Here is a 26,290-nt window from a genome sequence, read left to right as displayed (position 1 = left end):
CTAAAAGAGGGGTTTTGAGTTAAAAAGCTAAGATAGAAGGTGCATTGGAATAATTAAGATCAACATGCCAGGGGTGCCTGGGTGGGTTAGTGGGTTAAGTGTCCTACTTCAGCTCAGGTCATGATCTCGTGGTTCATGGGTTCGTGCCCCACATTGGGCTCTGTGCTGACAGCTCAAAGCCTGGAGCCTGCTTTGGATTCTGTGTCTCCCTCTCTCCCCTCTCTCCCCCCACCCATGCTCTGTCTCTTTCTCTCAAAAATAAACATTAAAAAAATTTATAAAAAAAGATCAACATGCCAGACACCTAGAGAAAACAATACAAAAGCCAAATGAGAAACAGCTCTGGATTTAAAAGCATGATGCTCAGAAGCTTAAAAACGAGCTACTTTCCCCCAGGTTAAACCTCTGCCTCTAATTCCAGAGAAATCTTATCATTTCCTTCCCATTCTGCCCCAATCCATAAATATACTTTGTGTTTGTTTATAGTTTTTAACTTGCTGTGGATGTTATTTGTTGCTTCAAAGTGTTAAAAGTATGCAGTGTTCTTTTTTTTTATTTTTTTTCAACGTTTATTTATTTTTTGGGGGACAGAGAGAGACAGAGCATGAACGGGGGAGGGGCAGAGAGAGAGGGAGACACAGAATCGGAAACAGGCTCCAGGCTCTGAGCCATCAGCTCAGAGCCCGACGCGGGGCTCGAACTCACGGACCGCGAGATCGTGACCTGGCTGAAGTCGGACACTCAACCGACTGCGCCACCCAGGTGCCCCAAAAGTATGCAGTGTTCTAAGGAAATCATCTCCCAAATCCTTTCAGGTTTAGCGCCAATCCCTTACAGTGGGAAGTGAGAGAGCTCTCAGTAATACTTCTTTCTTCCTTTTTCCCTCTGCTCTTTATATAAGTGGCTGATAAAGGCTGATAGCTATGCAGATTCAACCAAATCAGGCTTCTTTTGCTTCTAACGTACCTGATACAAAGAGTTGCTGCCTCTCCAAACTGTCATTAACCTCAAATAAGGGAGCTGGCCAGAGAGAACTCTATTTCCCTTTGGAGGGAATGACAGGGTGCACAGATCACTGAGAAGGCTCTGAAGTACAACAGGCTTCTGGGCAAGCTGTGAGCTAAAGCTACCTAGTGAGACCAAAGCTCCATCCCCTTAGCACTGACCCTGTTCAGTTCACCATGTCTCTCACAATAAACCCAGTAACCAGGTAAGCATTCTACAAGTCATTCCAGATCTGTTGCCTCTTTGTAGATAACCCTGTCAACACACACAGATCAAGGATTCTCTGGAGATTAAAAGAGATTCCAGAATTATAGCCAACAACATATATACCTTCCATATGACTCAGGAACACTACCTGAAGAAGGAGGAAAGTAGGAACTCACTAAAATGCTCAATGAAAAAGCCTCAGTATTAAAAAAAATCTGTTAGCCTGTTTCCCCTTCTCCCTTCACAGCACCTTCTTGGCCATAATAATTCACTTCACCAACTATTGGTCTCTTCAAATCTGTCCAGACAACTGGAGGGGGGCAGGGATGTCATGCTACAATGAGGCTTGGGAGGGGGGGCTGCTGATAAGCACAGAGAAGAAGGGAAAGGGTGGCCAAAGAGAAAGAATGAGAAATGTAGGAATTAAAAGGAAAGGAATAAAGGGAGAAGGAAGGAAAGAGATTAAGAAAGAAAGTGTACAGAAAGCAAGCACTTGTATCAGCTGCCAGGGCCCCTAAGCTGTTGCTGTCCAAGGGCAAGTGGGTACGGACAGTATTTCCAACAGACCCCTCTAGCTCCACTCACCTACCCTACAAACTTCCCTTCCTCCCAGGCTAATCCCCCTTGTAGTGTAAGACCACTTCTATGGCAACCTATAGGCACACAATTTAAGGTGGCCTATAGTGTTGAGCCTACCTGCCCCACGCCAGTGATCTCTCCATTACTTTCCTTTTTCCTTTAGTGCTGAACTTTGTCCAGTGGAATACTACTACTTTTTCTCCCTCCCCACACAGAAAACCAATTTCCTATCATCTCCCCAAATACTATCTGACATGTCTTTCCCCAAAACACACACCTACCATATATCCTCCTCCTTCCTATACCTCTTCAATCATGGGCAACATAAACACAAACTTAAATTCATGCTCAGAGGGCAGTTTTTCTGAAACAAGTGGCTTTTTCCCCTCGTTTTCTCTTTTTTCCTTAAGTCTCTCCATCATGAAGACTTCCCTCTCTCACTGAATACCTTCTGCCCCTGGAGGCACATGGGTGACCCAGTCGGTTAAGCATCTGACTTCAGCTGAGATCATGATCTCACTGTTCATGCGTTCAAGCCCTACATTGGGCTTGCTGTTGTCAGCACAGAGCCTACTTCATATCCTCAGTCCCTCTCTCTCTGTCCCTCCACCATGCATGCTTTCTCTCTCAAAAATAAACAAACATTAAAAAAATACCTTCTGCTCTTGGTTTGCCTAGAAATATAGGTCCTTATAGTTTCTCCCATATCTATAGCTACTTCTAACAAGAGAAAACAGCTGGATAGCATTTTTAAAAATTGTTTTTAATGTTTATTTATTTTTGAGAGACAGAGCACAAGCAGGGGAGGGGTAGAGAGAGAGAGAGGGAGACACAGAATCCAAAGCAGGCTTCAGGCTCTGAGATGTCAGCACAGAACCCAACTTGGGACTTGAACTCATGAGCCATGAGATCATGACCTGAGCCAAAGTCGGACGCTTAACTGACTGAGCAACCCAGGTGCCCCTGGATGGAATTTTTTAAAGAGACAATTTGAAAATGCAGTCTTTGATAATTTAAAGTAGAATTGCCTTAATGAAATCCACTAGGTTTATAATCAATAATATTAAATGTATTAATCTATTATTATTAATTTTAATTCCAGTACAGTTAACATACTGTGACAACATAATGATGCAACAATTCCATATATTATCCAGTATTCATCACAACAAGTACACTCCTTAATCTCCATCACCTAATTCACACATCCCCCGACCCACCTCCTCTCTGGTAATCATCAGTTTGTTCTCTAGTTAAGAGTCTGTTTCTTGGTTTGTATCCCTGTCTTTCTCCTTTTTTTTTTCTTTCCTCATTTGTTTTGTTTCTTTTTTTTAAAAGTAGAATTGTCTTAATGAAATCCACTAAGTTTATCATTAGTAACATTAAAAGTATTAATCTGATTATTGTTTCCAAACTTTACTTCCATTAAATTCTTCTACTAGCATAAAATAAAGTTCACTTTTAAGGGTACCTCAAGACTATACAAAAGAGACAACTAATGGGTGGTTTATAAAAGGAAAAGTAAATCTGGAAAGGCAGTTCAGTATTATAGAAAAAATATATATGTAAATATGCTTGATTACCTGGCTGCAATATTCTTTCACTGGTATGTAGTAAACACACTTGATACCTAAAAAAAGTGAGGTACAGACTTTAATACTTCACTTGAGAAATGTGTGAAGTTAAAGTTTTCAAAATCATTCACTATCTGGCTATTTATTGAAACGTAAATGTGTTAGTCGATTAATCTGGAGAAAGTTGTAATTCCCTTACCCTGGAGTTGTGAATAAACATAATTCTTTACACTACATCAACATATCAGTTATATTTTGTCTCTCATCTATCATCAATGACATAAGCACAGAGAGTAAAATATAAAAATAATTACTGATGCCTTTTTCATCACATTAACTGAGTTCTATTTTTTACCACAGCTATAATTATAGACACAATTAGTAACAAAACAGCTAATTTTCTAAGAAATTCAGTCCATATTTTAGTTGAATAAAGTAAGTTTTCAAATGAAATGTAATCACAATGTCAATTTCAATGTCTACTCATAGCTGAAACTAAAAGGAAAAAGTAATTAAACTCCCTTTTTATGAGATTTCTCACCGTGTCTTTTTGTAGCACACTTTTTTGAATTTAACAACACTACTACTCTGAAGATTAACTTCCTTCTCCAGAGTTCCCCATCAACTGATCTCCCCACATTCTCTGAAACTCACTTGCCACAACACAATGGATACTGTTGCCAGGAGACCAAGAATATTACTGTTGCATCATTAATGCTCTTATAAAAATATTTTAAAATGAGAAATTTATATAAGGAAATTCCAAGTCTGAAATCTCAAAAGAATCCAAAGCTACATGAGACATTTTAAATATTAAAAATGCATTCCTAAGTTACTTTGACTTTAATAAAAATAGTAAACACAAATTGTTATGAATTTTTTAATGAAATTATCAAAATTGAGAAGATAGGCAAGCAAATAGATTATAGATAGGAAATATTTGTGAAAGCCAATGATCCAAAGGAGATGTTTTGGATAGTCCATGTAGTCATTTTGCAGTGAAATGTAGAAGGGAATAAGTACACTTTGGAAGGGCCAAAGATCAAACAAGACACTTGCTCAATTTTTCCCTGGCACTAAAGTATATGTCAGAGGAAGAAGAAACAATTTTTGAATAAGATCTAACAATACATCATGTACATGAAGGAGATCATGTTAAATCAGAGCTTAATTTGAATAGGAAAATATATCTGTTCAGTTTCTAAAGGAAAAATACATAAGTTACATGACATTTCATATGTAATACTGAATATAGATTTTAAAATTTTAACTTTTTGAGTGTAGAACATTTAAACATGTAATTAAGTGGTAATAATAACTAAAATCATATAATGCTCATAATGTGTCAGGTACTAAGTGCTTTAATTAAGTCATGTAATTCTCACTCAAAAAAAATGTAAAGAAAATCAAAAGGCCCAAGATTCAGATGACAAAAACAAAGAACAAATTATACAAATAAATTAGTGAGTAGAGTAATAGATATAATAGCCCAGGATTAACGAAGAGATCAATAGGCACAAGTCGGGGGACGGGGATTTAAGTAGAATTTAAAAAATAAAACAATGTAGTAATAAAACAAGACAGTACATTTAACAGTGAAGAAGATGATGGAAGGAGTCTTGGGAAAATAAAAAGACAAAAGTCAAAAGACAACTATCATTAAGTAGCTGTTTAGTGATCCAAATGTCTTATTTAAGTCCCATTCACTCCAAAGGTTACAATTCCCAACTTGATTAATTGTGCCATATCTCTTTTGACTTAGTTTGATACATTTAAAAATTCATTAAATATACTTTTTTTTCAAATAGGAGTGATTTTAGAAATAATTGAGTGGGAACTGTCACATTTTAGGACAAAACACTGAATTTCTTCCATGAGCTCCAAAGAAAAGTTGTAGAGGAATCATGCTCTGAAGAGCCAGAAGGTTATAAATTGGGATAATGAACACTGAATATGGTATAGACAGTGAAAAATCATTCTTAAATGGGTTTCTGAAAATAAACCTCTAGTATAGTAACCAAAAACACTCAATATCTGAAGTACATAGGTGGATACATCCTTGACCATTGACATCTATCCTGAATGGAAACTACCTGTCGTTAGCTTGAGCTACTCAGTTAAAAAGCACGAACATCTCCTTCATGGTAGGCTTATCAGGATGAAGAACAGTTTCCCTAGGATTTTTCACTTCACCTTCTTTTACCAGTAAAATGTTGCTATATTTTAAAAGCTACACTGTATTTTAGAGTGGCAGGTTCAGCCTGATTTTAATATGTATTTTTGCCTTTTTGTTTCACTGATTCAGATTGGTGCTTAAAACAAATACTCACTGGAGTAAACTCAAAGATTACATTTGGTGAACAATTTTAATATCAAAAATCCAGATCCCAATATCCATTTAATATCACTTTGGGAAAGGAAATGAGTAAGAACAAACTGAAGGTATCAAAAGATCTTCAGGAAGAAATTAGAATAATTTAAACAATGTAAAGTTATTGTGACACAATACAAAGCTCTGCTCTTATCTTCTAATATTTCTTTGTATATCAAGTAGTCTCTACTGATTTTTTAAAACAGCTAGATGTGCACTGGGAGTGCAGCTAAAGATGGGACTATGTAAACATTACCACAGTACTTTATCTGAAATGCTTGGGTGCTGACAGGGCATCTTTTCAATGTCAGAATTTTTTTCAGATATTAGAAATGCAATATTGGAGTATATAGCAAATATTACATAATACCTCCATTGGGATTTGGAGTAGCATCCTCTAACCCAATACATTAATATTTTTTCAATGAAACTTGATTATTTACACCAAATGGAATAAATAAATATACTAATTAACACCTCACATTTCTAGGGTTTGCTACCAAACAAGTTCATGTTAGGTCAGGGTTTGCAACCAAGATTAATTATGAAAACATTTTAGATTTTCAAAATTTAAAACAAATTTCTCAATTGTGGATAAGGAAATGTGGATCTGTATATAAAGTCTGGTTTTTCATTGGGAATGTCTCTAGCCAAGAAAAACAAGAAAGTCAATAATACCAATTTCTATTTATACATCCATTATTCAAAGCCAGAGTTTTGTTTACAATCTCTGTGATAAATACTTGCTTGAATTTTATAATTACATTTGAATTTCACTGATGGAACCCATGCACACAGTCAACACTGTTATACTGAAATTTTATGAGACTACAATCACTCAAACTTATAATTATAATTCATTGTATTTCAACAACTCTCTAATGTTTACAAATTATGTTTATATACATTATCTCCTAAGTCTGAAAGGTAGGTAGGGTAGCTGTTACAATGTCATTTCATGGATGAGAAAATACATTCCTAAGGATAAATGGTTGCTATTTATCAACTGTCCAATGTTGTTTTATCAGGGTCTTTATGTAGGTGTGACCAATATAAATGATCATTGCTGAATATGTGTATAGAAACAAACAAAACATTGTAGGTAGGTCAACAAGTAGAAAGCTATGATGGAATGGCTAAGGAATGCTCACCTGCATGCTTAGTGCCTTAAGGCCCAATGCAAGGCCTCTCAGAGATGCCTTCCTCTACTTAAAGATACAGCTTTGTACTGGGCTTTTGAGACATACTTCATTATACTCACAGAAAAAAAAAAATGTAACCAGAACCCTGATTCATCAATTTGTTAATCAGTCTTTCCAGTAGAGACATATGTAAGCAGTAGGTACTATTTGGTACACATACTTTTCCTTAGTAAAGAACACAATGTTCTTCATTATGCTTTACTTTTGCTGCAAGTAATGTCTTGCAGCTGAATTTCATCTCATAAAAAATTACACTCAGAAATAAAAATTAAAAGTTATTAAGCACAATATCTAAGAGGTATAAAAGACCTAAAAGGACATCTAGTCCAATCATCCAACAAACTCTTGAAATCTCCATGCAACACAGGCCTGCCTAACATGCATACTAATCGAACCCTAAACACTGTCCATCGACAAGTAAAAAACTCTAAAGCAACCCATTCCAGCTTTGGACAGTTCTGCCAGAAACTTATACTGAACTGAAATCTGTTGTTATATTGCTTTTACCCACTAGTTCTAGTTCTACTGCTTACAAGGGTAGACAAGAAGTTATCCTTCATGACCACGAAAATTCTTCAACCATATGAAGACTGTGTTCAGGTCTCCCATGGGGTATCTTTACACTAGGAAAATAAATAACCTAATTCTTCCAACAATGCTTTATATTGTATGATTTTGAATCTCCTTGACATACTGATCATAATATCCTGAACCTGCTCTAGTTCTCCTGTTTTTCTGTTTATGTATTCAACAGATTTTACTAAGGTAACTCTCATGTCTAGAGACCACTTTTTTATTTTTTATTTTTATTTTTTAATATGAAAATTTTTGTCAAATTGGTTTCCATACAACACCCAGTGCTCATCCCAACAGGTGCCCTCCTCAATGCCCATCACCCACTTTCCCCTCCCTCCCAAGCCCCATCAACCCTCACTTTATTCTCAGTTTTTAAGAGTCTCTTATGGTTTTGCTCCCTCCCTAACTTTTTTTTTCATTACCCTCCCCCATGGTATTCTGTTAAGTTTCTCAGGATCCACATAAGAGTGAAAACATGTGGTATCTGTCTTTCTCTGTATGACATATTTCACATAGCATAACAGTCTCCTTTCCATCAATGTTGCTACAAAAGGCCATATTTCATTCTTTCTCATTGCCATGTAGTATTACATTGTATATAAAAACCACAACTTCTTTATCCATTCATCAGTTGATGGACATTTAGGCTCTTTCCATAATTTGGCTATTGTTGAAAGTGCTGCTATAAACATTGGGGTACAAGTGCCCCTATGCATCAGCACTCCTGTATCCCTTGGGTAAATTCCTAGCAGTGCTATTGCTGGGTCATAGGGTAGGTCTATTTTTAATTTTCTGAGGAACCTCCACACTGCTTTCCAGAGCGGCTGCACCAATTTGCATTCCCACCAACAGTGCAAGAGGGTTCCTGTTTCTCCACATCCTCTCCAGCGTCTATAGTCTCCTGATTTGTTCATTTTGGCCACTCTGACTGGCGTGAGGTGATATCTGAGTGTGGTTTTGATTTGTATTTCCCTGATAAGGAGCGACGTTGAGCATCTTTTCATGTGCCTGTTGGCCATCTGGGTGTCTTCCTTAGAGAAGTGTCTATTCATGTCTTCTGCCCATTACTTCACTGGATTATTTGTTTTTCGGGTGTGGAGTTTGGTGAGTTCTTTATAGATTTTGGATACTAGCCTTTTGTCTGATATGACATTGGCAAATATTTTTTCCCATTCCGTTGGTTGCCTTTTAGTTCTGTTGATTGTTTCCTTTGCAGTGCAGAAGCTTTTTATCTTCATGAGGTCCCAACACTTCATTTTTGCTTTTAATTCCCTTGCCTCTGGGGATGTGTCAAGTAAGGAATTGCTGTGGCTGAGGTCAGAGAGGTTTTTCCTGCTTTCTCCTCTAGGGTTTGGATGGTTTCCTGTCTCACATTCAGGTCCTTTATCCATTTTGAGTTTATTTTTGTGAATGGTGTGAGAAAGTGGTCTAGTTTCAACCTTCTGCATGTTGCTGTTCAGTTCTCCCAGCACCATTTGTTAAAGAGACTGTCTTTTTTCCATTGGATATTCTTTCCTGCTTTGTCAAAGATTAGTTGGCCATACTTTTGTGGGTCCAATTCTGGAGTCTCTATTCTATTCCATTGGTCTATGTATCTGTTTTTGTGCCAATACCGTGCTGCCTTGATGATTACAGCTTTGTAGTAGAGGCTAAAGTCTCGGAATGTGATGCCTCCCGCTTTGGTCTTCTTCTTCAATATTACTTTGGCTATTCAGGGCCTTTTGTGGTTCAATACAAATTTTAGGATTGCTTGTTCTAGTTTAGAGAAGAATGCTGTTGCAATTTTGATTCGTTTTGCATTGAATGTGTAGATTTCTTTGGGTGGTATTGACATTTTAACAACATTTATTCTTCCAATCCATGAGCACGGAATGTTTTTTCATTTCTTTATGTCTTCCTCAATTTCCTTCATAAGCTTTCTATAGTTTTCAGCATACATATGTTTTACATCTTTGGTTAGGTTTACTCCTAGGTATTTTATGATTCTTGGTGCAATTGTGAATGAGACTAGTTTCTGTATTTGTCTTTCTGTTGTTTCATTGTTAGTGTATAAGAATGCAACTGATTTTTGTACATTCACTTTGTATCCTGCGACTTTGCTGAATTCATGTATCAGTTCCAGCAGACTTTTGGTGGAGTCTGTTGGGTTTTCCATGTATAGTATCATGTCATCTGCAAAAAGTGAAAGCTTGACATCATCACTGAAAATTTTGATGCCTTTGATTTCCTTTTGTTGTCTGATTGCTGATGCTAGCACTTCCAACACTATGTTAAACAACAGCGGTGTCAGTGGACATCCCTGTCATGTTCCTGATCTCAGGGGAAAGCTCTCAGTTTTTCCCCATTGAGGATGATATTAGCTGTGGGCTTTTCACAAATGGCTTCTATGATGTTTCAGTATGTTCCTTCCATCCTGACTTCCTCGAGGGTTTTTATTAAGAAAGATGCTGAATTTTGTCAAAGGCCTTTTCTGCATCGATTGACAGGATCATATGGTCCTTTTCTTTTCTTTTATTCATGTGATGTATCACATTGATTGATTTGCGAATACCGAACCAGACCTGCAGTCCAGGAATGAATCCTACTTGATCGATATGCTAGAATCCTGTTGAGAATTTTTGCATCCATATTCGTCAGACATATTGGCCTGTAGTTCTCTTTTTTTGCTGGGTCTCTGTCTGGTTTGGGAACCCAAGTAATGCTGGCTTAATAGAATGAGTCTGGAAGTTTTCCTTCCCTTTTTTGGAACAGCTTGAGAAGGATAGGTATTATCTCTGCTTTACATGGCTGGTAGAATTCCCCAGGGAAGCCATCTGGTCCTGGACTCTTATTTGTTGGGAGATTTCTGAGAACTGATTCAATGTTTTCACTGGTTATGGGTCTGTTCAAGTTTTCTATTTCTTCCTGTTTGAGTTTTGGAGATGTGTGGGTGCTTAGGATTTGTCCATTTCTTTCAGGTTATCCAGTTTGTTGGCATATAATTTTGCCTAGTATCCCCTGATAATTGCTTGTATTTCTGAGGGATTGGTTGCAATAATTCTATTTTCATTCATGAGTTTATCTATTTGGGTCATCTCCCTTTTGTTTTTGAGAAGCCTGGCTAGAGGTTTATCAATTTTGTTTATTTTTTCAAAGAACCAACTCTTGGTTTCATTGATCTCCTCTACAATTTTTTAGATTGTATATTGTTTATTTCTGCTCTGATCTTTATTATTTCTCTTCTTCTGCTGGGTTTAGGCTGTCTTTGCTGTTCTGCTTCTATTTCCTTTAGGTGTGCTGTTAGACTTTGTATTTGGGATTTTTCTTGTTTCTTGAGATAGGCCTGGATTGCAATGCATTTTCCTCTCAGGACTACGGTCACTGCACCCCAAAGAGTTTGGATTGTGGTGTTTTCATTTTCATTTGTTTCCATATATTTTTTAAATTTCTTCTCTAATTGCCTGGTTGACCCATTCATTCTTTAGTAGGGTGTTCTTTAACCTCCATGCTTTTGGAGGTTTTCCAGACTTTTTCCTGTGGTTGATTTCAAGATTCTTACCATTGTGGTCTGGAAGTATGCATGGTATGATCTTGATTCTTTTATACTTATGAAGAGATGTTTTTGACCCAGTATGTGATCTATCTTGGAGAAGGTTCCATGTGCACTCGAGAAGAAAGTATATTCTGTTACTTTGGGATGCAGAGTTCTAAATATAGCTGTCAAGTCCATCTGATCCAATGTATCATTCAGGGCTCTTGTTTCTTTATTGATCCTGTGTCTAGATGATCTATCCATTGCTGTAAGTGGGTTATTAAAGTCCCCTGCAATTACCACATTCTTATCAATAATGTTGCTTATGTATGTGGTTAATTGTTTGATATATTTGGGGGCTCCCGTATTCAGCACATAGACATGTTTAATTGTTAGCTCTTCCTGATGGATAGACCCTGTAATTATTATATAATGCCCTTCTTCATCTCTTGTTACAGCCTTTAATTTAAAGCCTAGTTTGTCTGATATAAGTAAGGGTACTCCAGCTTTCTTTTGACTTTCAGTAGCATGATAGATAGTTCTCCATCCCCTCACTTTCAATCTGAAGGTGTCCTTAGGTCTAAAATGAGTCTCTTGTAGACAGTAAATAGATGGGTCTTGTTTTTTTTTTTTTTATTCATTTGATACCCTATGTCTTTTGGTTGGAGCATTTAGTCCACTTACATTCAGTGTTATTAGTGAAAGATGGGTTTAGAGTCATTGTGATGTCTGTAGGTTTCATGCCTGTAGTGATGTCTCTTGTACTTTGTCTCGCAGGATCCCCCTTAGGATCTCTTGTAAGGCTGGTTTAGTGGTGATGAATTCCTTCAGTTTTTGTTTGGGAAAACCTTTATCTCTCCTTCTATTCTGAATGACAGACTTGCTGGATAAAGGATTCTCGGCTGCATTTTTTTTTTTATGTTCATCACATTGAAGATTTCCTGCCATTGCTTTCTGGCCTGCCAAGTTTCAGTAGATAGGTGTGTTACTACTCTTATGTGTCTACCTTTGTAAGTTAGGACCAGTTTATCCCTAGCTGCTTTCAGAATTTTCTCTTTATCCTTGTATTTTGCCAGTTTCACTATGATATATCAGGTAGAAGACTGATTCAAGTTACGTCTGAAGGGAGTTCTCTGTGCCTCTTGGATTTCAATGCTTTTTTCCTTCCCCAGATCAGGGAAGTTCTCAGCTATGATTGTTTCAAGTACAGCTTCAGCCCTTTCTCTCTCTCCTTTTCTGGAATTTCTATGATATTGTTTCATTTGATTGCATCCCTTAGTTCTCTAATTCTCCCCTCATTCTCCTGGATTTTTTCTTTTTCTCAGCTTCCTCTTTTTCCATAATTTTATCTTCTAATTCACCTATTCTCTCCTCTGCCTTTTCAATCCGTGGTATGGCCACCTCCATTTTATTTTGCACCTCATTTATTTATAGTATTTTTTAGCTCCTCATGACTATTTCTTAGCCCCTTGATCTCTGTAGCAAGTGATTCCCTGTGTCCTCTATGCTGTTTCCAATCCCAGCAATTAATTGTATGGTTATTATTCTAAATTCTTGTTCTGTTATATTGCTTAAATCGTTTTTGATCAATTAGGTAGCTCTTGCTACTTCCTGGAGTTTCTTTTGAGGAGAATTCTTCCGTTTCGTCATTTTGGATAGTCCCTGCAATAGCTCCAAACTGGGGCACTTCCTCTGTGCTGTCCAGAGTAACTTGTGTTGGTGGGCGGGGCCATAGTCAGACCTGATGTTTGCCCCAGCCCACCACTGGGGCCACAGTCAGACTGGTGTGTACCTTATCTTCCCCTCTCCCAGTGGCAGGACTCACTGTGGAGTGGTGTGGTCCCTGTCTGGGCTACCTGCACACTGCCAGGCTTGTGGTGCTGCTTTGATGGGACCTGGCCAAGGGCATATTAGCAAGGTGCACAGGGGTGGGAGGGTCAGGCTTAGCTCGCTTTGACCTTGGTGGTCCCCTGCGGGAGGGGCCCTGCAGCACCGGGAGGGAGGCAGGCCCATCGGAGGGATGGATCCACAGAAGCACAGCATTGGGCGTTTGCGTGGTACAAGTAAGTTCGGTGACAGGAACTGGTCTAGGGACTCCTTTAAAAGTACAGCATACATTACAGACATTCCTGTTTTAAATTATGTATTTTAGTATACATTGTTTCCTTATTGGTAACCACTGTCTTCTATTTTTAAGAGAGGAAGTGCTCACCTGGTAGAAAAGTATTTAAGAAAAAGCTGCTGGTAGAAAATTTAAACAAAGTAACATGTTTTAGGTGGTAATTTGTAAGGTAAAACAAGTTACCTCTTTGGATATTATGCCTTAATACAATTTTATAACTTAAAACTGTAATTGCCAAAAAGTTCAACAATGTAACAGTTTGTGAGGTTTCTAGACAATGTGACATATTGATAAAGATATTATCAATCTTTATCTCTACTAGATAAGCAGCATAAATGGCTTAGTGAGCAGATGTGTGGAAGAAATTTAGGTGTTTATGTTGTAAAGAGGGGGGAAAGGAAAATCATGCTGTCACTGACATCAGAGGTGTATTTTAAGAGAGAAAAAAACCACAGAAAATAAACTGGGACCTATAAGTATACAAATATAGCTAAGTTGGCTGAGTTGTCCTTATATCCAGTTTAGGATTAATATCAAAAAAAGAAGGGAGGTGGAACATAAGTGACAAATATTATGAAATAAAATTAATTGACCTCTTCTTAACAAGGTGTCCTATAAGGTAGGTAGTATAGTAGACCACCAATACTCAAACATGTCGGCCTCAGTATATCATTATATGCTTAGGAGTTGAGGAACCCAAGATATTTTGTTTATGTGGATTATATTCATCCAGATTTACCCATCAGAAATGAACACTGATAAATGGAAAAAAAAAAAAACAAATTACAGTTTTCACTTGCAAGTTTACATTTGTTCCTTGGCAATGAAACTGCCATTTATCTTGCTTGAAGTGAGAGATTCACTTTATCCACTTTGGAAAAACTGTCTGCCAAATATGCAAGACAGAATAACCAGTTTTTCAGTAGCTCAAGTAAAAATGGTGGCCCATGAAAAAAAGTGGCTAGGAAAGTCTCATAATTCACTTGATCTTATACGTGCTTTTTCTGGAGACAACCATCATTCTTGGTATGAGGAAGGAAGTGCTTTTGGTCCACTTTATACTCTGTTTTATAGATTATTAAAGACATATATACTCAAGCATCTAGATCTAATAAAGTTAATAATTTTTAGTGATTCATCAGACATTAAATTAAATCAGCTTTTCTGCCCCTATGAGTGTACTCTGGTAAAGAATACAAATGATGGCTACTAGAGCTTAGTACCAGTTCTTTGATTCATGCTAAAGTGTTAGTACTTTCACTTATCATTGCTTTTGCACCATTGTGCAAATGTCAACACAGTGTATAATGAAAATAATGTCTTAGTATTATGAAAATAGTTTTGACCTCATGGACCCACAGAAGTGTCTCAGGGACTCCTAGGATCCTTGGAATATACTTTGAGAACTGCTACAAAGGACTATGCCTAAAAGCATTGAATTTCTCATTCATTTTTATTTGAAGCCAAAGCTTATTTTAGGTTACTGTATATTGTCTTAATTTTTTTAATGTTTATGTTTGAAAGAAAGAGAGAGAAATGAGTGGGAGAGGGGAAGAGAGGGAGGGAAACAGAATCTGAAGCAGGTTATGGTCTGTGAGCTGTCAGCACAGAGCCCAACACAGGGCTTGAACTCATGAACCACAAGATCATGACATGAGCTGAAGTCAAATGCTATACCCGATTGAGCCACCCAGGCGCCCCTTACTGTATGTTTTCTTAATGAAATTGTAATTACTTTTATTGAATAAAAAGTTTGTTTTTTTCTGTTGTTGCTATGGGAAAGGGGTAACTACAATCTAGTGGATATTTTCTATTCCCAAATTCATCTATAATTGAGGACCATATAACTCTCTACTGCCACTTGGCTACAGCAAACTCACATTACAAGAGAGAGCAAATATGAATGGAAAATATTTAGTAAATATAAAAAAACAGTTCATGGTGTATGGTGGTAATTTAAAATGAAACAATTAGAAAGAAAACTCTATAATACTCATAAAGAATAATTTTAAATAAGTTTTGTTTTTATTAGATAAAAAAAGCTGCAGGGGAGCTAAGATGACAGAGTAGTAGGAGGGGTAGGAGGACCCCAGGCTTCTTGCCTCACCCCTCGAATACAGCTAGGCAAGTATAAAACCATTCTGAATACCTAAAAATATCAATCTTAGGACTGGCAGAACAAACTACACAACTAGAAGGAGAGAGAAGGCCACATCATGGAAAGTAGGAGGTGCGGAGATATGGTTTGGGTGAGAAATGGATGGCTGGTACTGCAGAGGGGAGAGAGCCCTGGCTGCAGAGAGAGAGAGGGAGAGAGAGAGAGCGAGAGAGAAAGAGAAGAACACACAGGAAATCACACAAGGAAAACACTTCCCCAAAGCCACTGACTGGGAAAACTTTTCCCCAGGGGATAATTTTTGTGAGTATTTGCAACCATTAGAGCTCAAAAACTGGAGTTTTAGAGGTTTGTGGAATGGCTGGTATAAAGTCCTGGGGGTGCTGCAGTGCTTCTGTACAGAAGACAAGCAGGTAACCCGGGAGCAGAGGGTGAGATCTGTGGATCACTTGAGACATGTTAGGAAAGACAACAGTTCCTTCTTCTTGGAATACGTCTGATAGAGGTGGCATTGTATCTCAAGGGACAGAGGTGCCAGGAGGTGTCATTTCCCTCCCTTGCTCCTCAGCATAGGCCTAAAGACACCTGCTGAAGGTGGCTAACCTGGAGACTGGCTCTTTAGCACACTTTGCTCCAAACTTCACACTCCTGAAGTCTGGTGCAACTGCTCTTGTGAGTTAAACCTGTATCAATCCCAGTGCAGTGAGACCCTCCCCCAGAAGACAGTGCAGTTACTGCCACATCAGGTCCCTAAAGTTTGGAGATTTAAAACTCAGTGGGCCTGGCTGGGATAGACCCCAAAGTATACTGCACTGGTCCAGGCAGGCAAGCAATGCAGACACACAGTGTGAAAAAAGCAATCTGAGAAACACCTATGGTGAATGAGGGGAAATTATTTGCTCTTCTGGGAGGGCTTCCCTGATAGCAGCGAGCACAAACTGCCCTCTCTGGGGACAAAGGAGCTGGCTGGTACCATTTCCCTCTCCCACCCCTCAGGCATAAACTAACTTCAGTAAATAATACATTGATAACACTGGCAGCTTGAACTGCTTAACCAAGTGCCACCACCATGTACACTGTTGGCACTTGCCTGAGAACCAGTGAAGTAGGCCCACTACCCGAAGAATAGCACAAACCCCCACACGCACCATGTCTACTGACAATAGAATTCTGCAAAACTTCAGCTCTAGTGGAAATAGTTTCAGGTCTCTTTTTAACAAGGAGATAAGAGCATACCTCATTAAAAGTCACCACACTCTCACCAAGGTCCAAACATTCCCCACTTCAGGCAAGCAGAACCTTGTGGAAGACTGACCTGAGGGACAGAGCAGCCATAACAGAGACACAGAGTGTATGCAGCATAAACCTGAGACACTTCCTGAATCACCAGGCCCTGGAAAATACGTGACCTCATATTCATAAAGGCATTACTCTCAGGAGCAGGAAACAGGAGAGGCTTTCCCAACACAGAGAAGAAGACAAAGACCAAGACAAAATGCCAAGATGGAGGAATTCATCCCAAAAGAAAGAACAAGGAAAGGTCATGGTCAGGGATCTAACTAAACAGATATAAATAATATGCCTGATCCAGAATTTAAAGCAACAATCATAAGGATACTAGCTGGATTTAAGAAGGCACAGAAGACACCAGGGTGTCCTTTACTACAGAGATAAGAGCTTAAAATCAATCATGCCGCAATGAAAAATGAGATTTGAAACTGACTGGATGCAATGACAACAAGGATGGAAGAAGCAGAGGAATGAATAAGTTATATGGACGATAGAATAATAGAAGGTAGAATGAATAACAGAAGACAGAATGAAGGTAATCAAAGCAGGAAAGAAAAATTTGGATCACAAAAGTAGACTTAGAGAACTGAGTGATTCCATGATGTAATAACATTCATAGCATAGGAGTCCCAGAGAAGAAGGAGAGAGAATAGAGGGCAGAAGGTTTAATTGAGGAAATAATAGCTGAAAACTTCCCTAATCTGGGGAAGGAAACAGACTGCAAATTCCAGGAAGCACACAGAACTCCCATCAAAATCCACAAATTCAGGCCAGCACCAAGATGTACTGTAGTTAAATTAGCAAAATACAGAGATAAAGAAAAATCCTAAAAAGCACCAAGACCAAAGAAGTCCCTAACTTACAAGGGAAAACAAATAAGTTTAGCAGCAGATCTCTCCACAAATCATGGCAGGCCAGAAGGGAATGAGTGACATGATATATTCAACGTAATGAATGGGAAAAATCTACAGCGAAGAATACTCTATCCAACAAGGCTATCATTCAGAAGAGAAGAAGAGATAAAGAATTTCCCAGAAAAACAAAAACTAAAGGTGTTTGTGTCCATTAAACTAGCCCTGCAAGAAGTATTAAAGGGGACTCTTTGTGAAAAAGACTAGAAAGGAACAGAGAAAATCTGTAGAAATGACAAAACAAGCAATAAGATGGCACTAAATTCATATTTATCAACAATTACTTTGAATGTAAGTGGACTAAATGCCCATTCAAAAGTCACAGGGTGTCAGAATGGATAAAAAAGCAAGACCCATCTATATGCTGCCTACAAAAGACTCATTTTAGACCTAAAGACACCTGCAGATTGAAAGTCATGGGATGGGGAAATATTTATGATGCAAATGGACTTCAAAAGGAAGCCAAAGTAGCAATACTTCTATCAGACAAACTAGACTTTAAACCAAGGACTGTACCAAGAGCTGAAGAAGGGCACTTTTCTTAAAAGAGTCTCTATAATAAGATCTACCAATTGTAAATATTTATGGCCCAACTTGAAAGAACCTAACTATATGAAACAAACATAAGGGAATTCACTGAATATAATACAATAACAGTAGGAAACTTTAACACCTCACTTACATCAATGAACAGATCATCAAGCATAAAATCAACAAGGAGACAATGGCTTTCAATAACACACTGGACCAGATGGACCTAACAGCTATATTGAGAACATTTTATCCAAAACAGCAGAATACACATTTTTTTCAAGTGCACATGGGACATTCTCTAAAACATGTGTGACCACATGCTAGGTCACAAATCAGGCCTCAACAAGTACAAAAAGACTGAGATCATACCATGCATATTTTCTGAACACAATGCTATGAAATTTGAAGTCAACCACAAGAAAAAATTAGGAAAGACAACAAATACATGGAGGTTAAACAACACGGTACTAAAGAATGAATGGGTCAACCAGGAAAACAAAGAAGCAATAAAACAATACATGAAAACAAATGAAAATGAAAACACAATTGTCCAAAACCACTGGGATGCAGAAAAAGCAGTTATAAAATGGAAGTATATAGCAATACAGGCCCACCTACCTGAAAAAGCAAGAAAAATCTCAAATAAACAACCTAACTTTACCTTATACCTAAAGGAGCTGGAAAAAGAACAACAAATGAAGCCTAAATCCAGCAGAAGAAGGGAAAATATAAAGATGAGAGCAGAAATAAATGATATAGAAACAACAAGAAAAAAACCCAAAACCAAAAACAGAACATATCAATGAAACCAGGAGCTAGTTCTTTGAAAAAAATAATAAAATTGATAAACCTCTATCCAGACTTATCAAGAAAAAGAGAAAGGATCCAAATGAATAAAATCATGAATGGGAGAGGAGAGATTATAACCAAAACTACAGAAATATGAACAATTACAAGAGAATATTATGAAAAATTATATGACAACAAATTGAGTAATTGGAAAGAAATGGATAAATTCCTAGAAACATAAACTACCAAAACTGAAACAGGAAGAAATAGAAAACTTGAAGAGACTGATAACCAACAATAGTCCAGGGCCAGATTGCTTCCTAGGGGAATTCCAGCAGACATTTAAAGAAGAGTTAATACCTCATTTTTCTCAAACTGCTCCAAAAACTAGAAATGGCAGTAAAACTTTCAAACTCATTCTACAAGGCCAGCATGACCTTGATTCCAAAACCAGAGCTGACTAAAAAAGAGAACTACAGGCCAATATTCCTGATGAACATCGATGCAAAACTTCTCAACAAAATACCAGCAAATCAAATCCAACAGCACATTAAAAGAATTATTCACCACAATCAAGTGGGATTTATTCCTGGGCTGCAGGGGTGGTTCAATATCCACAAGTCAATCAAATTAATGTGATATACCACATTAATAAAACAAAGGGTAAGAACCATACGATCCTCTCAGTAGATGCAGAAAAAGCATTTCACAAAATACAGTATCCATTCACAATAAAAACCCTCAACAAAGTAGGGAGAGAGGGAACATACTTCAACATCATAAAGGTGATATATGAAAGGCCCACACTACTATCATCCTCATTGGGGAAAAACTGAAAGCTTTTACTCTATGGTCCGAAACAAGACTGGATGTCCACTCTCACCACTGTTACTGCCATATTACTGGAAGCCCTAGCCTCATCAATCAGCCAAAAGAGAAAGAAAGAAAAAAAAGAAAAGAAAAAGAAAGAAAGAAAGAAAGAAAGAAGATACAAATTGATAAGGAAGAAGTAAAACTTTCACTACTTGCAGAAGACATGATACTCTATGTAGAAAATCTGAAAGACTCCCCAAAAAAATTGCTAGAACTGTTACACAAATTCAATGAAGTCTCAGGATACAAAATCAATGTATAGAAATGTGTTGCATTTCTATAAACCAATAATGAATCACCAGAAAGGGAATTCAAATAATTGATGCCATTTACAATTGCACCAAAACCATAAGATACCTAGGAATAAATCTTACCAAAGAAGTAAAAGATCTGTACTCTGAAAAGTATAAAACACTGATGAAAGAAATTGAAGATGATAAAAAAAGTGGGAAAACATCTCATGCTCATGGATTGGAGAATTAATATTGATAGAATCTGTATACTACACAAAGAAATCTACACATTTAATGCAATCCCTATCAATGTACCACCAGCATTTTTCACAGAGTAAAACAAACAATCCTAAAGTTTGGAACCACAAAAGACCCCAAATAGCCAAAGCAATCTTGAAAAAGAAAAACAATGCTGGAGGCATCACAATTCCAAACTTCAGGTTACATTACAAAGCTGTAGTGACCAAGTCAGTATTATACTGGCACAAAAACAGACACATAGATGAATGGAACATAATAGAAATCCAGATATGGACCTACAACTATACGGTCAACGAATCTTTGACAAAACAGTAAAGAATATCCAATGGGAAAAAGGAAGTATCTTCAATAAGTGGTGTTGGGAGAAGTGAACAGAAACATGCAAAGGAATAAAACTGGGCCATTTTCTTATACCATATGCAAAAATAAATTCAAAAGGGATGAAAGATCTAAATGTGAGACAGGAAACCATGAAAATCCTAGAGAAGAACACAGGCAGTAACCTCTTTGATATTGGCTGTAGGAACTTCTTACTAGATAAGTCTCCTGAGGCAAGGGAAACAAAAGAAAAAATAAACTATTGAGACTTCATCAAGGTAAAAAGCTTCTGCACAGTGAAGGAAACAATTAATAAAACTAAAGGGCAACTTTCATAATGGATAAGATATTTTCAAATGACATATCTTATAAAGGATCAGTATCCAACATCTATAAAGAACTTCTAAAACTCAACACCCAAAAAACAAATAATCCAGTTCAAAATGGGCAGAAGACATGAATAGATGATTTTCCAAAGAAGACATCCAGATGGCTAACAGACAAATGAAAAAAATGCTCAACATCACTCATCATCATAGAAATACAAATCAAAACTACCATGAGATATATCACTTCACATCTGTCAGAATGGTTAAACTTAATAATACAAAAAACAAGAGATGTTAGGGAGGATGAAGAGAATGGGCAACCCTCTTACACAGTTGGAGGGAATGTAAACTGGTATAGTTTCTCTGGAAAACAGTATGAAGGTTCCTCAAAAACTTAATAGAATTACCCTATGACCCAGCAATTTCATTATAGGTATTTACCCAAAGGATATAAAAATTCTGATGTGAAAGGATACATGTACCCTAATGTTTATAGCAGCATTATCGACAATGGTCAAATTATGGAAAGCACCCAAATATCCATCAGCTGATGAATGGAAGATGTGGTTTATATATATCAATGGAATATTAGCCATAAAAAAGGGAATGAGATCTTACCATTTGCAACAATGTGGATAGAGCTGGAGAATATTATGCTAAATGAAATAACACAGTCAGAGACAGACAATTACCATATGATTTCACTCATATAATGAATTTAGGAAACAAAACAGATGAACATAGGGTGGAAAAAGGCAGTAGCAAACCATAAAACAGACTTATCTATAGAGAACACAGTGGGAGATGCTCGAGAGGAGGTGGGGAGGGATGCATTAAATGGGTGATGGGTATTAAGGAGGGCAATTGTGAAAAGCACTGGGTGTTGTATGTAAGTGATGAATCACTAAATTTTACTGCTAAAACTAATATTACACTGTATGTTAATTAACTGGAATTTAAATAAGGACTTGGAACTAGGGGAAAAGCTGTAGATAAATAATATATGTTTAATAAAATGATACAGTTACATAAGAATCCCTTTGCTTTAATATCATTTTTTCTAAATATTTACTATACTAATAAACCTCAGAAATCAGTACAGATCCTTTCATAAAATATCACAATCTCTTTGATGACAAGGATGTCTCAGTTTGGCAGAAATAAAAAAATAGAACATGACTTTAATCAGACAATATCTAATAGGTTTTCTATTATCAACAGGTTTTGGTATTTCCAGAACATACTTTAGGCTTTTTTTGACCCCAACGATTTGTTCTTCACACCTCAATGCTTCCCTTAATTTATGCCTATTAAAAACCCTTTCATACCCTCTACTCTCTCCAAACCTACCTGACAGTCATCCTTCAGACCCATTTCAAAAGCCATTTCATCCTTGGAGTCTTTCCAGGTTCCTCTTACTTTTGGCATTTTCTGTGTCCTTTTTATGGTTTTCAGCATATTCTCCCTATTAATGATTTTATATATTTATTTTAGCCTTGTTACTGATGTTTCTTGAAGGGGCAGACTATTCTTTCCCATAATTGTATACCCTTCAAGGCCAGTCACAATAATTTTCTCATTAAGAATAGGTTGAAGGGAATCTATAAACATTTACTTAGGTTGAAGGGAATCTATAAACATTTACTGAACCCATATAATGTGTGAGGCATAGGCTAGGCAATATATATATGAACTATAAGACCATTCTTGACTTATGAGCTCTTATCATCTGTTGAAAGAAAATAAAGGATGAAAATAGCATGATATGTTGGTAAATAAAAAGTATAATGACTCAGATAATAAGGTCAGAGGAAGACTTTGAGCAAGGGTTTATTTAAGTTCTCTCTCAGTTATGGCTGATGATAGGGTCATATAGGAATGAATAGTTCCTCCAAAGTGCTGTTATAACAGTGGTCCTCAACTAGGAATAATTTTGCCCCCAAGTGGATATCTGGCAATGTCTCAAGACATATTTAGTTGTCACAGCTGTAGGCAGGGGGATTGCTATTGGCATCAAGTAGGTAGAGGCTAGAGATGTTCTAAACATCTGATAAATCACAGGAAAGCTTCTTGCAACAAAGAATTATTCAACCTAAGTGTCTACAGTGCTGAGGTTGAGAAACCCTGTATTATTAGAAAGTACACAGATATTTATTTAATTTTTTTAACATTTATTTATTTTTGAGAGACAGAGAGAGATAGAGCACAAGCAGAGGAGGAACAGAGAGAGAGAAGGAGACACAGAATCCAAAGCAGGCTCTAGGCTCTGGGCTGTCAGCACAGAGCCTGACGCGGGGCTCAAACTCACGGACCATGAGATCATGACCTGAGCTGAAGTCAGCCACTTAACCAACTGCGCCACCCAGGCAGCCCTAAAGTACACAGATATTTATTTAGATTCAATAAGAAGTATTTCTAGTAATGGATACTAAGGTCTTTAAAACTATAAGATTTTATTTTACAAAACTATCAGAAATCCCTAGTTTTTAAGAAAGGGAAATTATAGCATGTTATGAGGTAATTAACAGTATATTAAAGATATTTCACAATGTCATCTTGCTGATTTTTATGGCAGATTCAATTTTTTAAACTCTAATAAGCAATCAGATTATGTCTAATTTTTACCTAAAATGAATTTAAATGATTTTTTATCCCAGTAGCTTTATGTTAGAAAAATGATACATGTTCGCTTAAAACTATTTAAGGCCAATAAAAAATACAAATAGGATAAAAACAAATTACCTTGAATCCTACCAGGGTTAACATTTAAGGAAAAACACTCTGGAATACTTTGTTCTCTCTGTGTATATATCATATGGAAGGTTAGAAGTAAGTAATTTTACTACAAGAAGATCATATGATATTATTTTAAATGTCAAATGTAATTTTAGTTACTTTTATAGACAAGGAAACTAAAGTTAAACTGAAGAAATTGCTAAATATCAGAAAAATACTTCTTCACAGAAAGATAGATTCATTTTAAAAAGATTCCTCTAAAATTAAGTAAAACAATCATACTACATTAACATTAAAACACTTTTGTATTTTTAATTACCAATTTTAACTTTATCAGAATTTATTGATTCCAAGCTATGAAAGACAATGATATTAATATAATGACACTTCATCTCCTTCATGACTGTCATTACCTATGTAATCATAATTATTTTAACATCACCAAAGTTTAAAGAATTTATACTTTATAACCAAAATTTTCTTAATTTCTCTATTTCCTTTCCCTTCTAATTTCCTAATACCATACTTACCCAAATGTGCTCTGTCTGCTATAGTGATGTTTACTTCCTACAATTCTGACATCCTGTCTATAACTTTTAGATCTTGCTAGATCTTATTATTCTAAGAAACACATTGTAGAGGTTGTTCTTGTACATGTAAAGTTGCGAAGAGTAACATTCCCACTCTAACAAGAAAAACTGGATAATATACAAAATCATAAATTGTCATGAACCTATCAGAGAGGCAAGGTCACAGAGCAACAAACTGGACTGAAATGTAAGGAAAGCCAGGTGCTTCCAAGAAGAGATGAGACATGAGCACTGAGTAACTTGGGGAAGAACATGGAAGGGTAACAGGCAGCCATAAAAGCAAGAAAATTTTCAGATGAATTTTTTTAACAAGTTGATGAAGAAAATTTGAACTAGCATGAAAGTACAGAACCCCTGAGACCTGTAGACTATGGAGAGAGCTCAAACACACTTGCCTCTTGGCTGCTTCATCATCATCGACCCCCCCCCACCCCGCCCCCACAAAAAAATACTTAAGGAAGATCAGGAGGCCAAAGAAAACCTACCTCATGGTACAGGCCTGGGGAAAGGGAGTGGTTACTGATATGGGAAAAACATAAATTTCTGTATCACTGTTCCATTTGTTCCCCTATGGAACAAATACCTAAGATGCAGCAAAATTAGTCATTCTCGTGGCACATTTGAAGACTCACTGTGGATGAAGAAAATTTACAAAAACAAACAACAAAACAACAACAAAACTATACCACTAGGGGAAGGGCAGGATCACTGAGAAAGCCCTCTTTAGGAGAACCAGAAGAACAGGGCAATAGAGGACAGAAGCTAAAGCAAAGACGACAGAGAGTGCTCTCCCCTACTCCTACCAATATCATGTTTCAAGGAAAAATGAGGAGAGATGTTTTTCTGAGGCACAGGATAACAGGGAAAGGCTAAACCTGAGGGTGTAATATGAATATTGGAAAAACCCTCCAGCAATGTAGCATTCACTCTAAGTACAAGGCAACTACAGGGATTTGAATCTGGTAGTATACTGAGAATAATCACATCAAGAACAAAACCTACATCCACTTCAATTACCTGATTAGATTATCTTAATTGGAATTTCTAGATTGTAATAATGTGATTATGTCAATTACAATACCCCAACCCCCACACTAAAGGCCTGACAGAACATACATTCCCATTTCTAGGCATAAATATTATTCACTCTAATCTGTTCTGTCCTACACATGCTACTCGATTATAAAGCAAAAAAAAAAAAAAAAAGGAAGAAAAAAGAAATACAACAGAAAGATTTGAATATAAATGATGTAAATGGTGAGACCATCAGAGTTAAAATAACTACAGTAAAATACTCCATTAGAAAAGGTGGACATCATTCAACATTCATGAACAGATGGGTGATCTCAGCAGCCAGATTGAAACTACAGACATACCTTGTTTTATTGCTCTTCACTCTACTGCACTTTGCAGATATTGCCAGTTTTACAAATTGAATGTTTGTGGCAACCCTGAGTCTATTGGTGCCATTTTTCCAATAGCATTTCCTTACTTCACGTCTCTGTGTCACATTTTGGTAATTCTAGCAATTATTTCAAACTTTTGCATTATCATTATATTTGTTATGGTAATCTGATCAGTGATTATGACTCACTGAAAGTTCAGATGATAGCATTTTTTAGCAATGACCAATTTTTTAAAAATTTTGTTCACATTTATTATTTATTTACTTTTAATTTTATTTTTTTAAATTTACATCCAAATTAGTTAGCATATAGTGCAACAATGATTTCAGGAGTAGATTCCTTAATGCCCCTTACCCATTTAGCCCATCATCCCTCCCACAACCCCTCCAGTAACCCTCTGTTTGTTCTCCATATTTGTCTCTTATGTTTTGTCCTCCTCCCTGTTTTTATATTATTTTTGTTTCCCTTCCCTTATGTTCATCTGTTTTGTCTCTTTGGAGACAGAGCGTGAGCGGAAGGGCAGAGAGAGAAGGTAACACAGAATCTGAAGCAGGCTCCAGGCTCTGAGCAAGCATTCAACACAGAGCCTGATGTGGGGCTCGAACCCACAAACCATGAGATCATGAGCTGAGCCAAAGTCCGACACTCAACTGACTGAGCCACCCAGGCGCCCCAGCAGTAAACTATTTTTAATGAAGGTATGTACATTGTTTTTTTTAAAATACAATGCTATTACACACTTAGACTACAGTATAGT

At 37.0% G+C, this 26,290-nt stretch overlaps 1 protein-coding gene across 3 annotated transcripts in view; it reads right to left on the bottom strand.

Moving 5' to 3' along the window:
• TENT5D (terminal nucleotidyltransferase 5D) overlaps positions 1-26,290 on the bottom strand; it is an 87,192-nt gene that overhangs the window by 12,962 nt on the left and 47,940 nt on the right. Inside the window, exons 1-2 of one of the 3 annotated variants that reach the window (XM_019824026.3) lie at positions 3,907-4,013; positions 3,375-3,421 (exon numbers count right to left, since the gene is read on the bottom strand). The exons of 1 other annotated variant lie outside the window; for it this stretch is intronic. The gene's annotated coding sequence lies outside the window, so the exon portion shown is untranslated. Of the gene's footprint in view, positions 1-3,374; positions 3,422-3,906; positions 4,014-26,290 lie in introns of those variants that run through there. One more of the 3 variants, XM_019824025.3, reaches the window with a different exon arrangement.

The sequence above is a fragment of the Felis catus genome, chromosome X (assembly GCF_018350175.1).
Source record: "Felis catus isolate Fca126 chromosome X, F.catus_Fca126_mat1.0, whole genome shotgun sequence".
NCBI lineage: Eukaryota > Metazoa > Chordata > Mammalia > Carnivora > Felidae > Felis > Felis catus.
The sequence above is the reverse complement of the archived record's forward strand: the minus strand, read 5'-3'. Positions and strand labels throughout refer to the sequence as shown.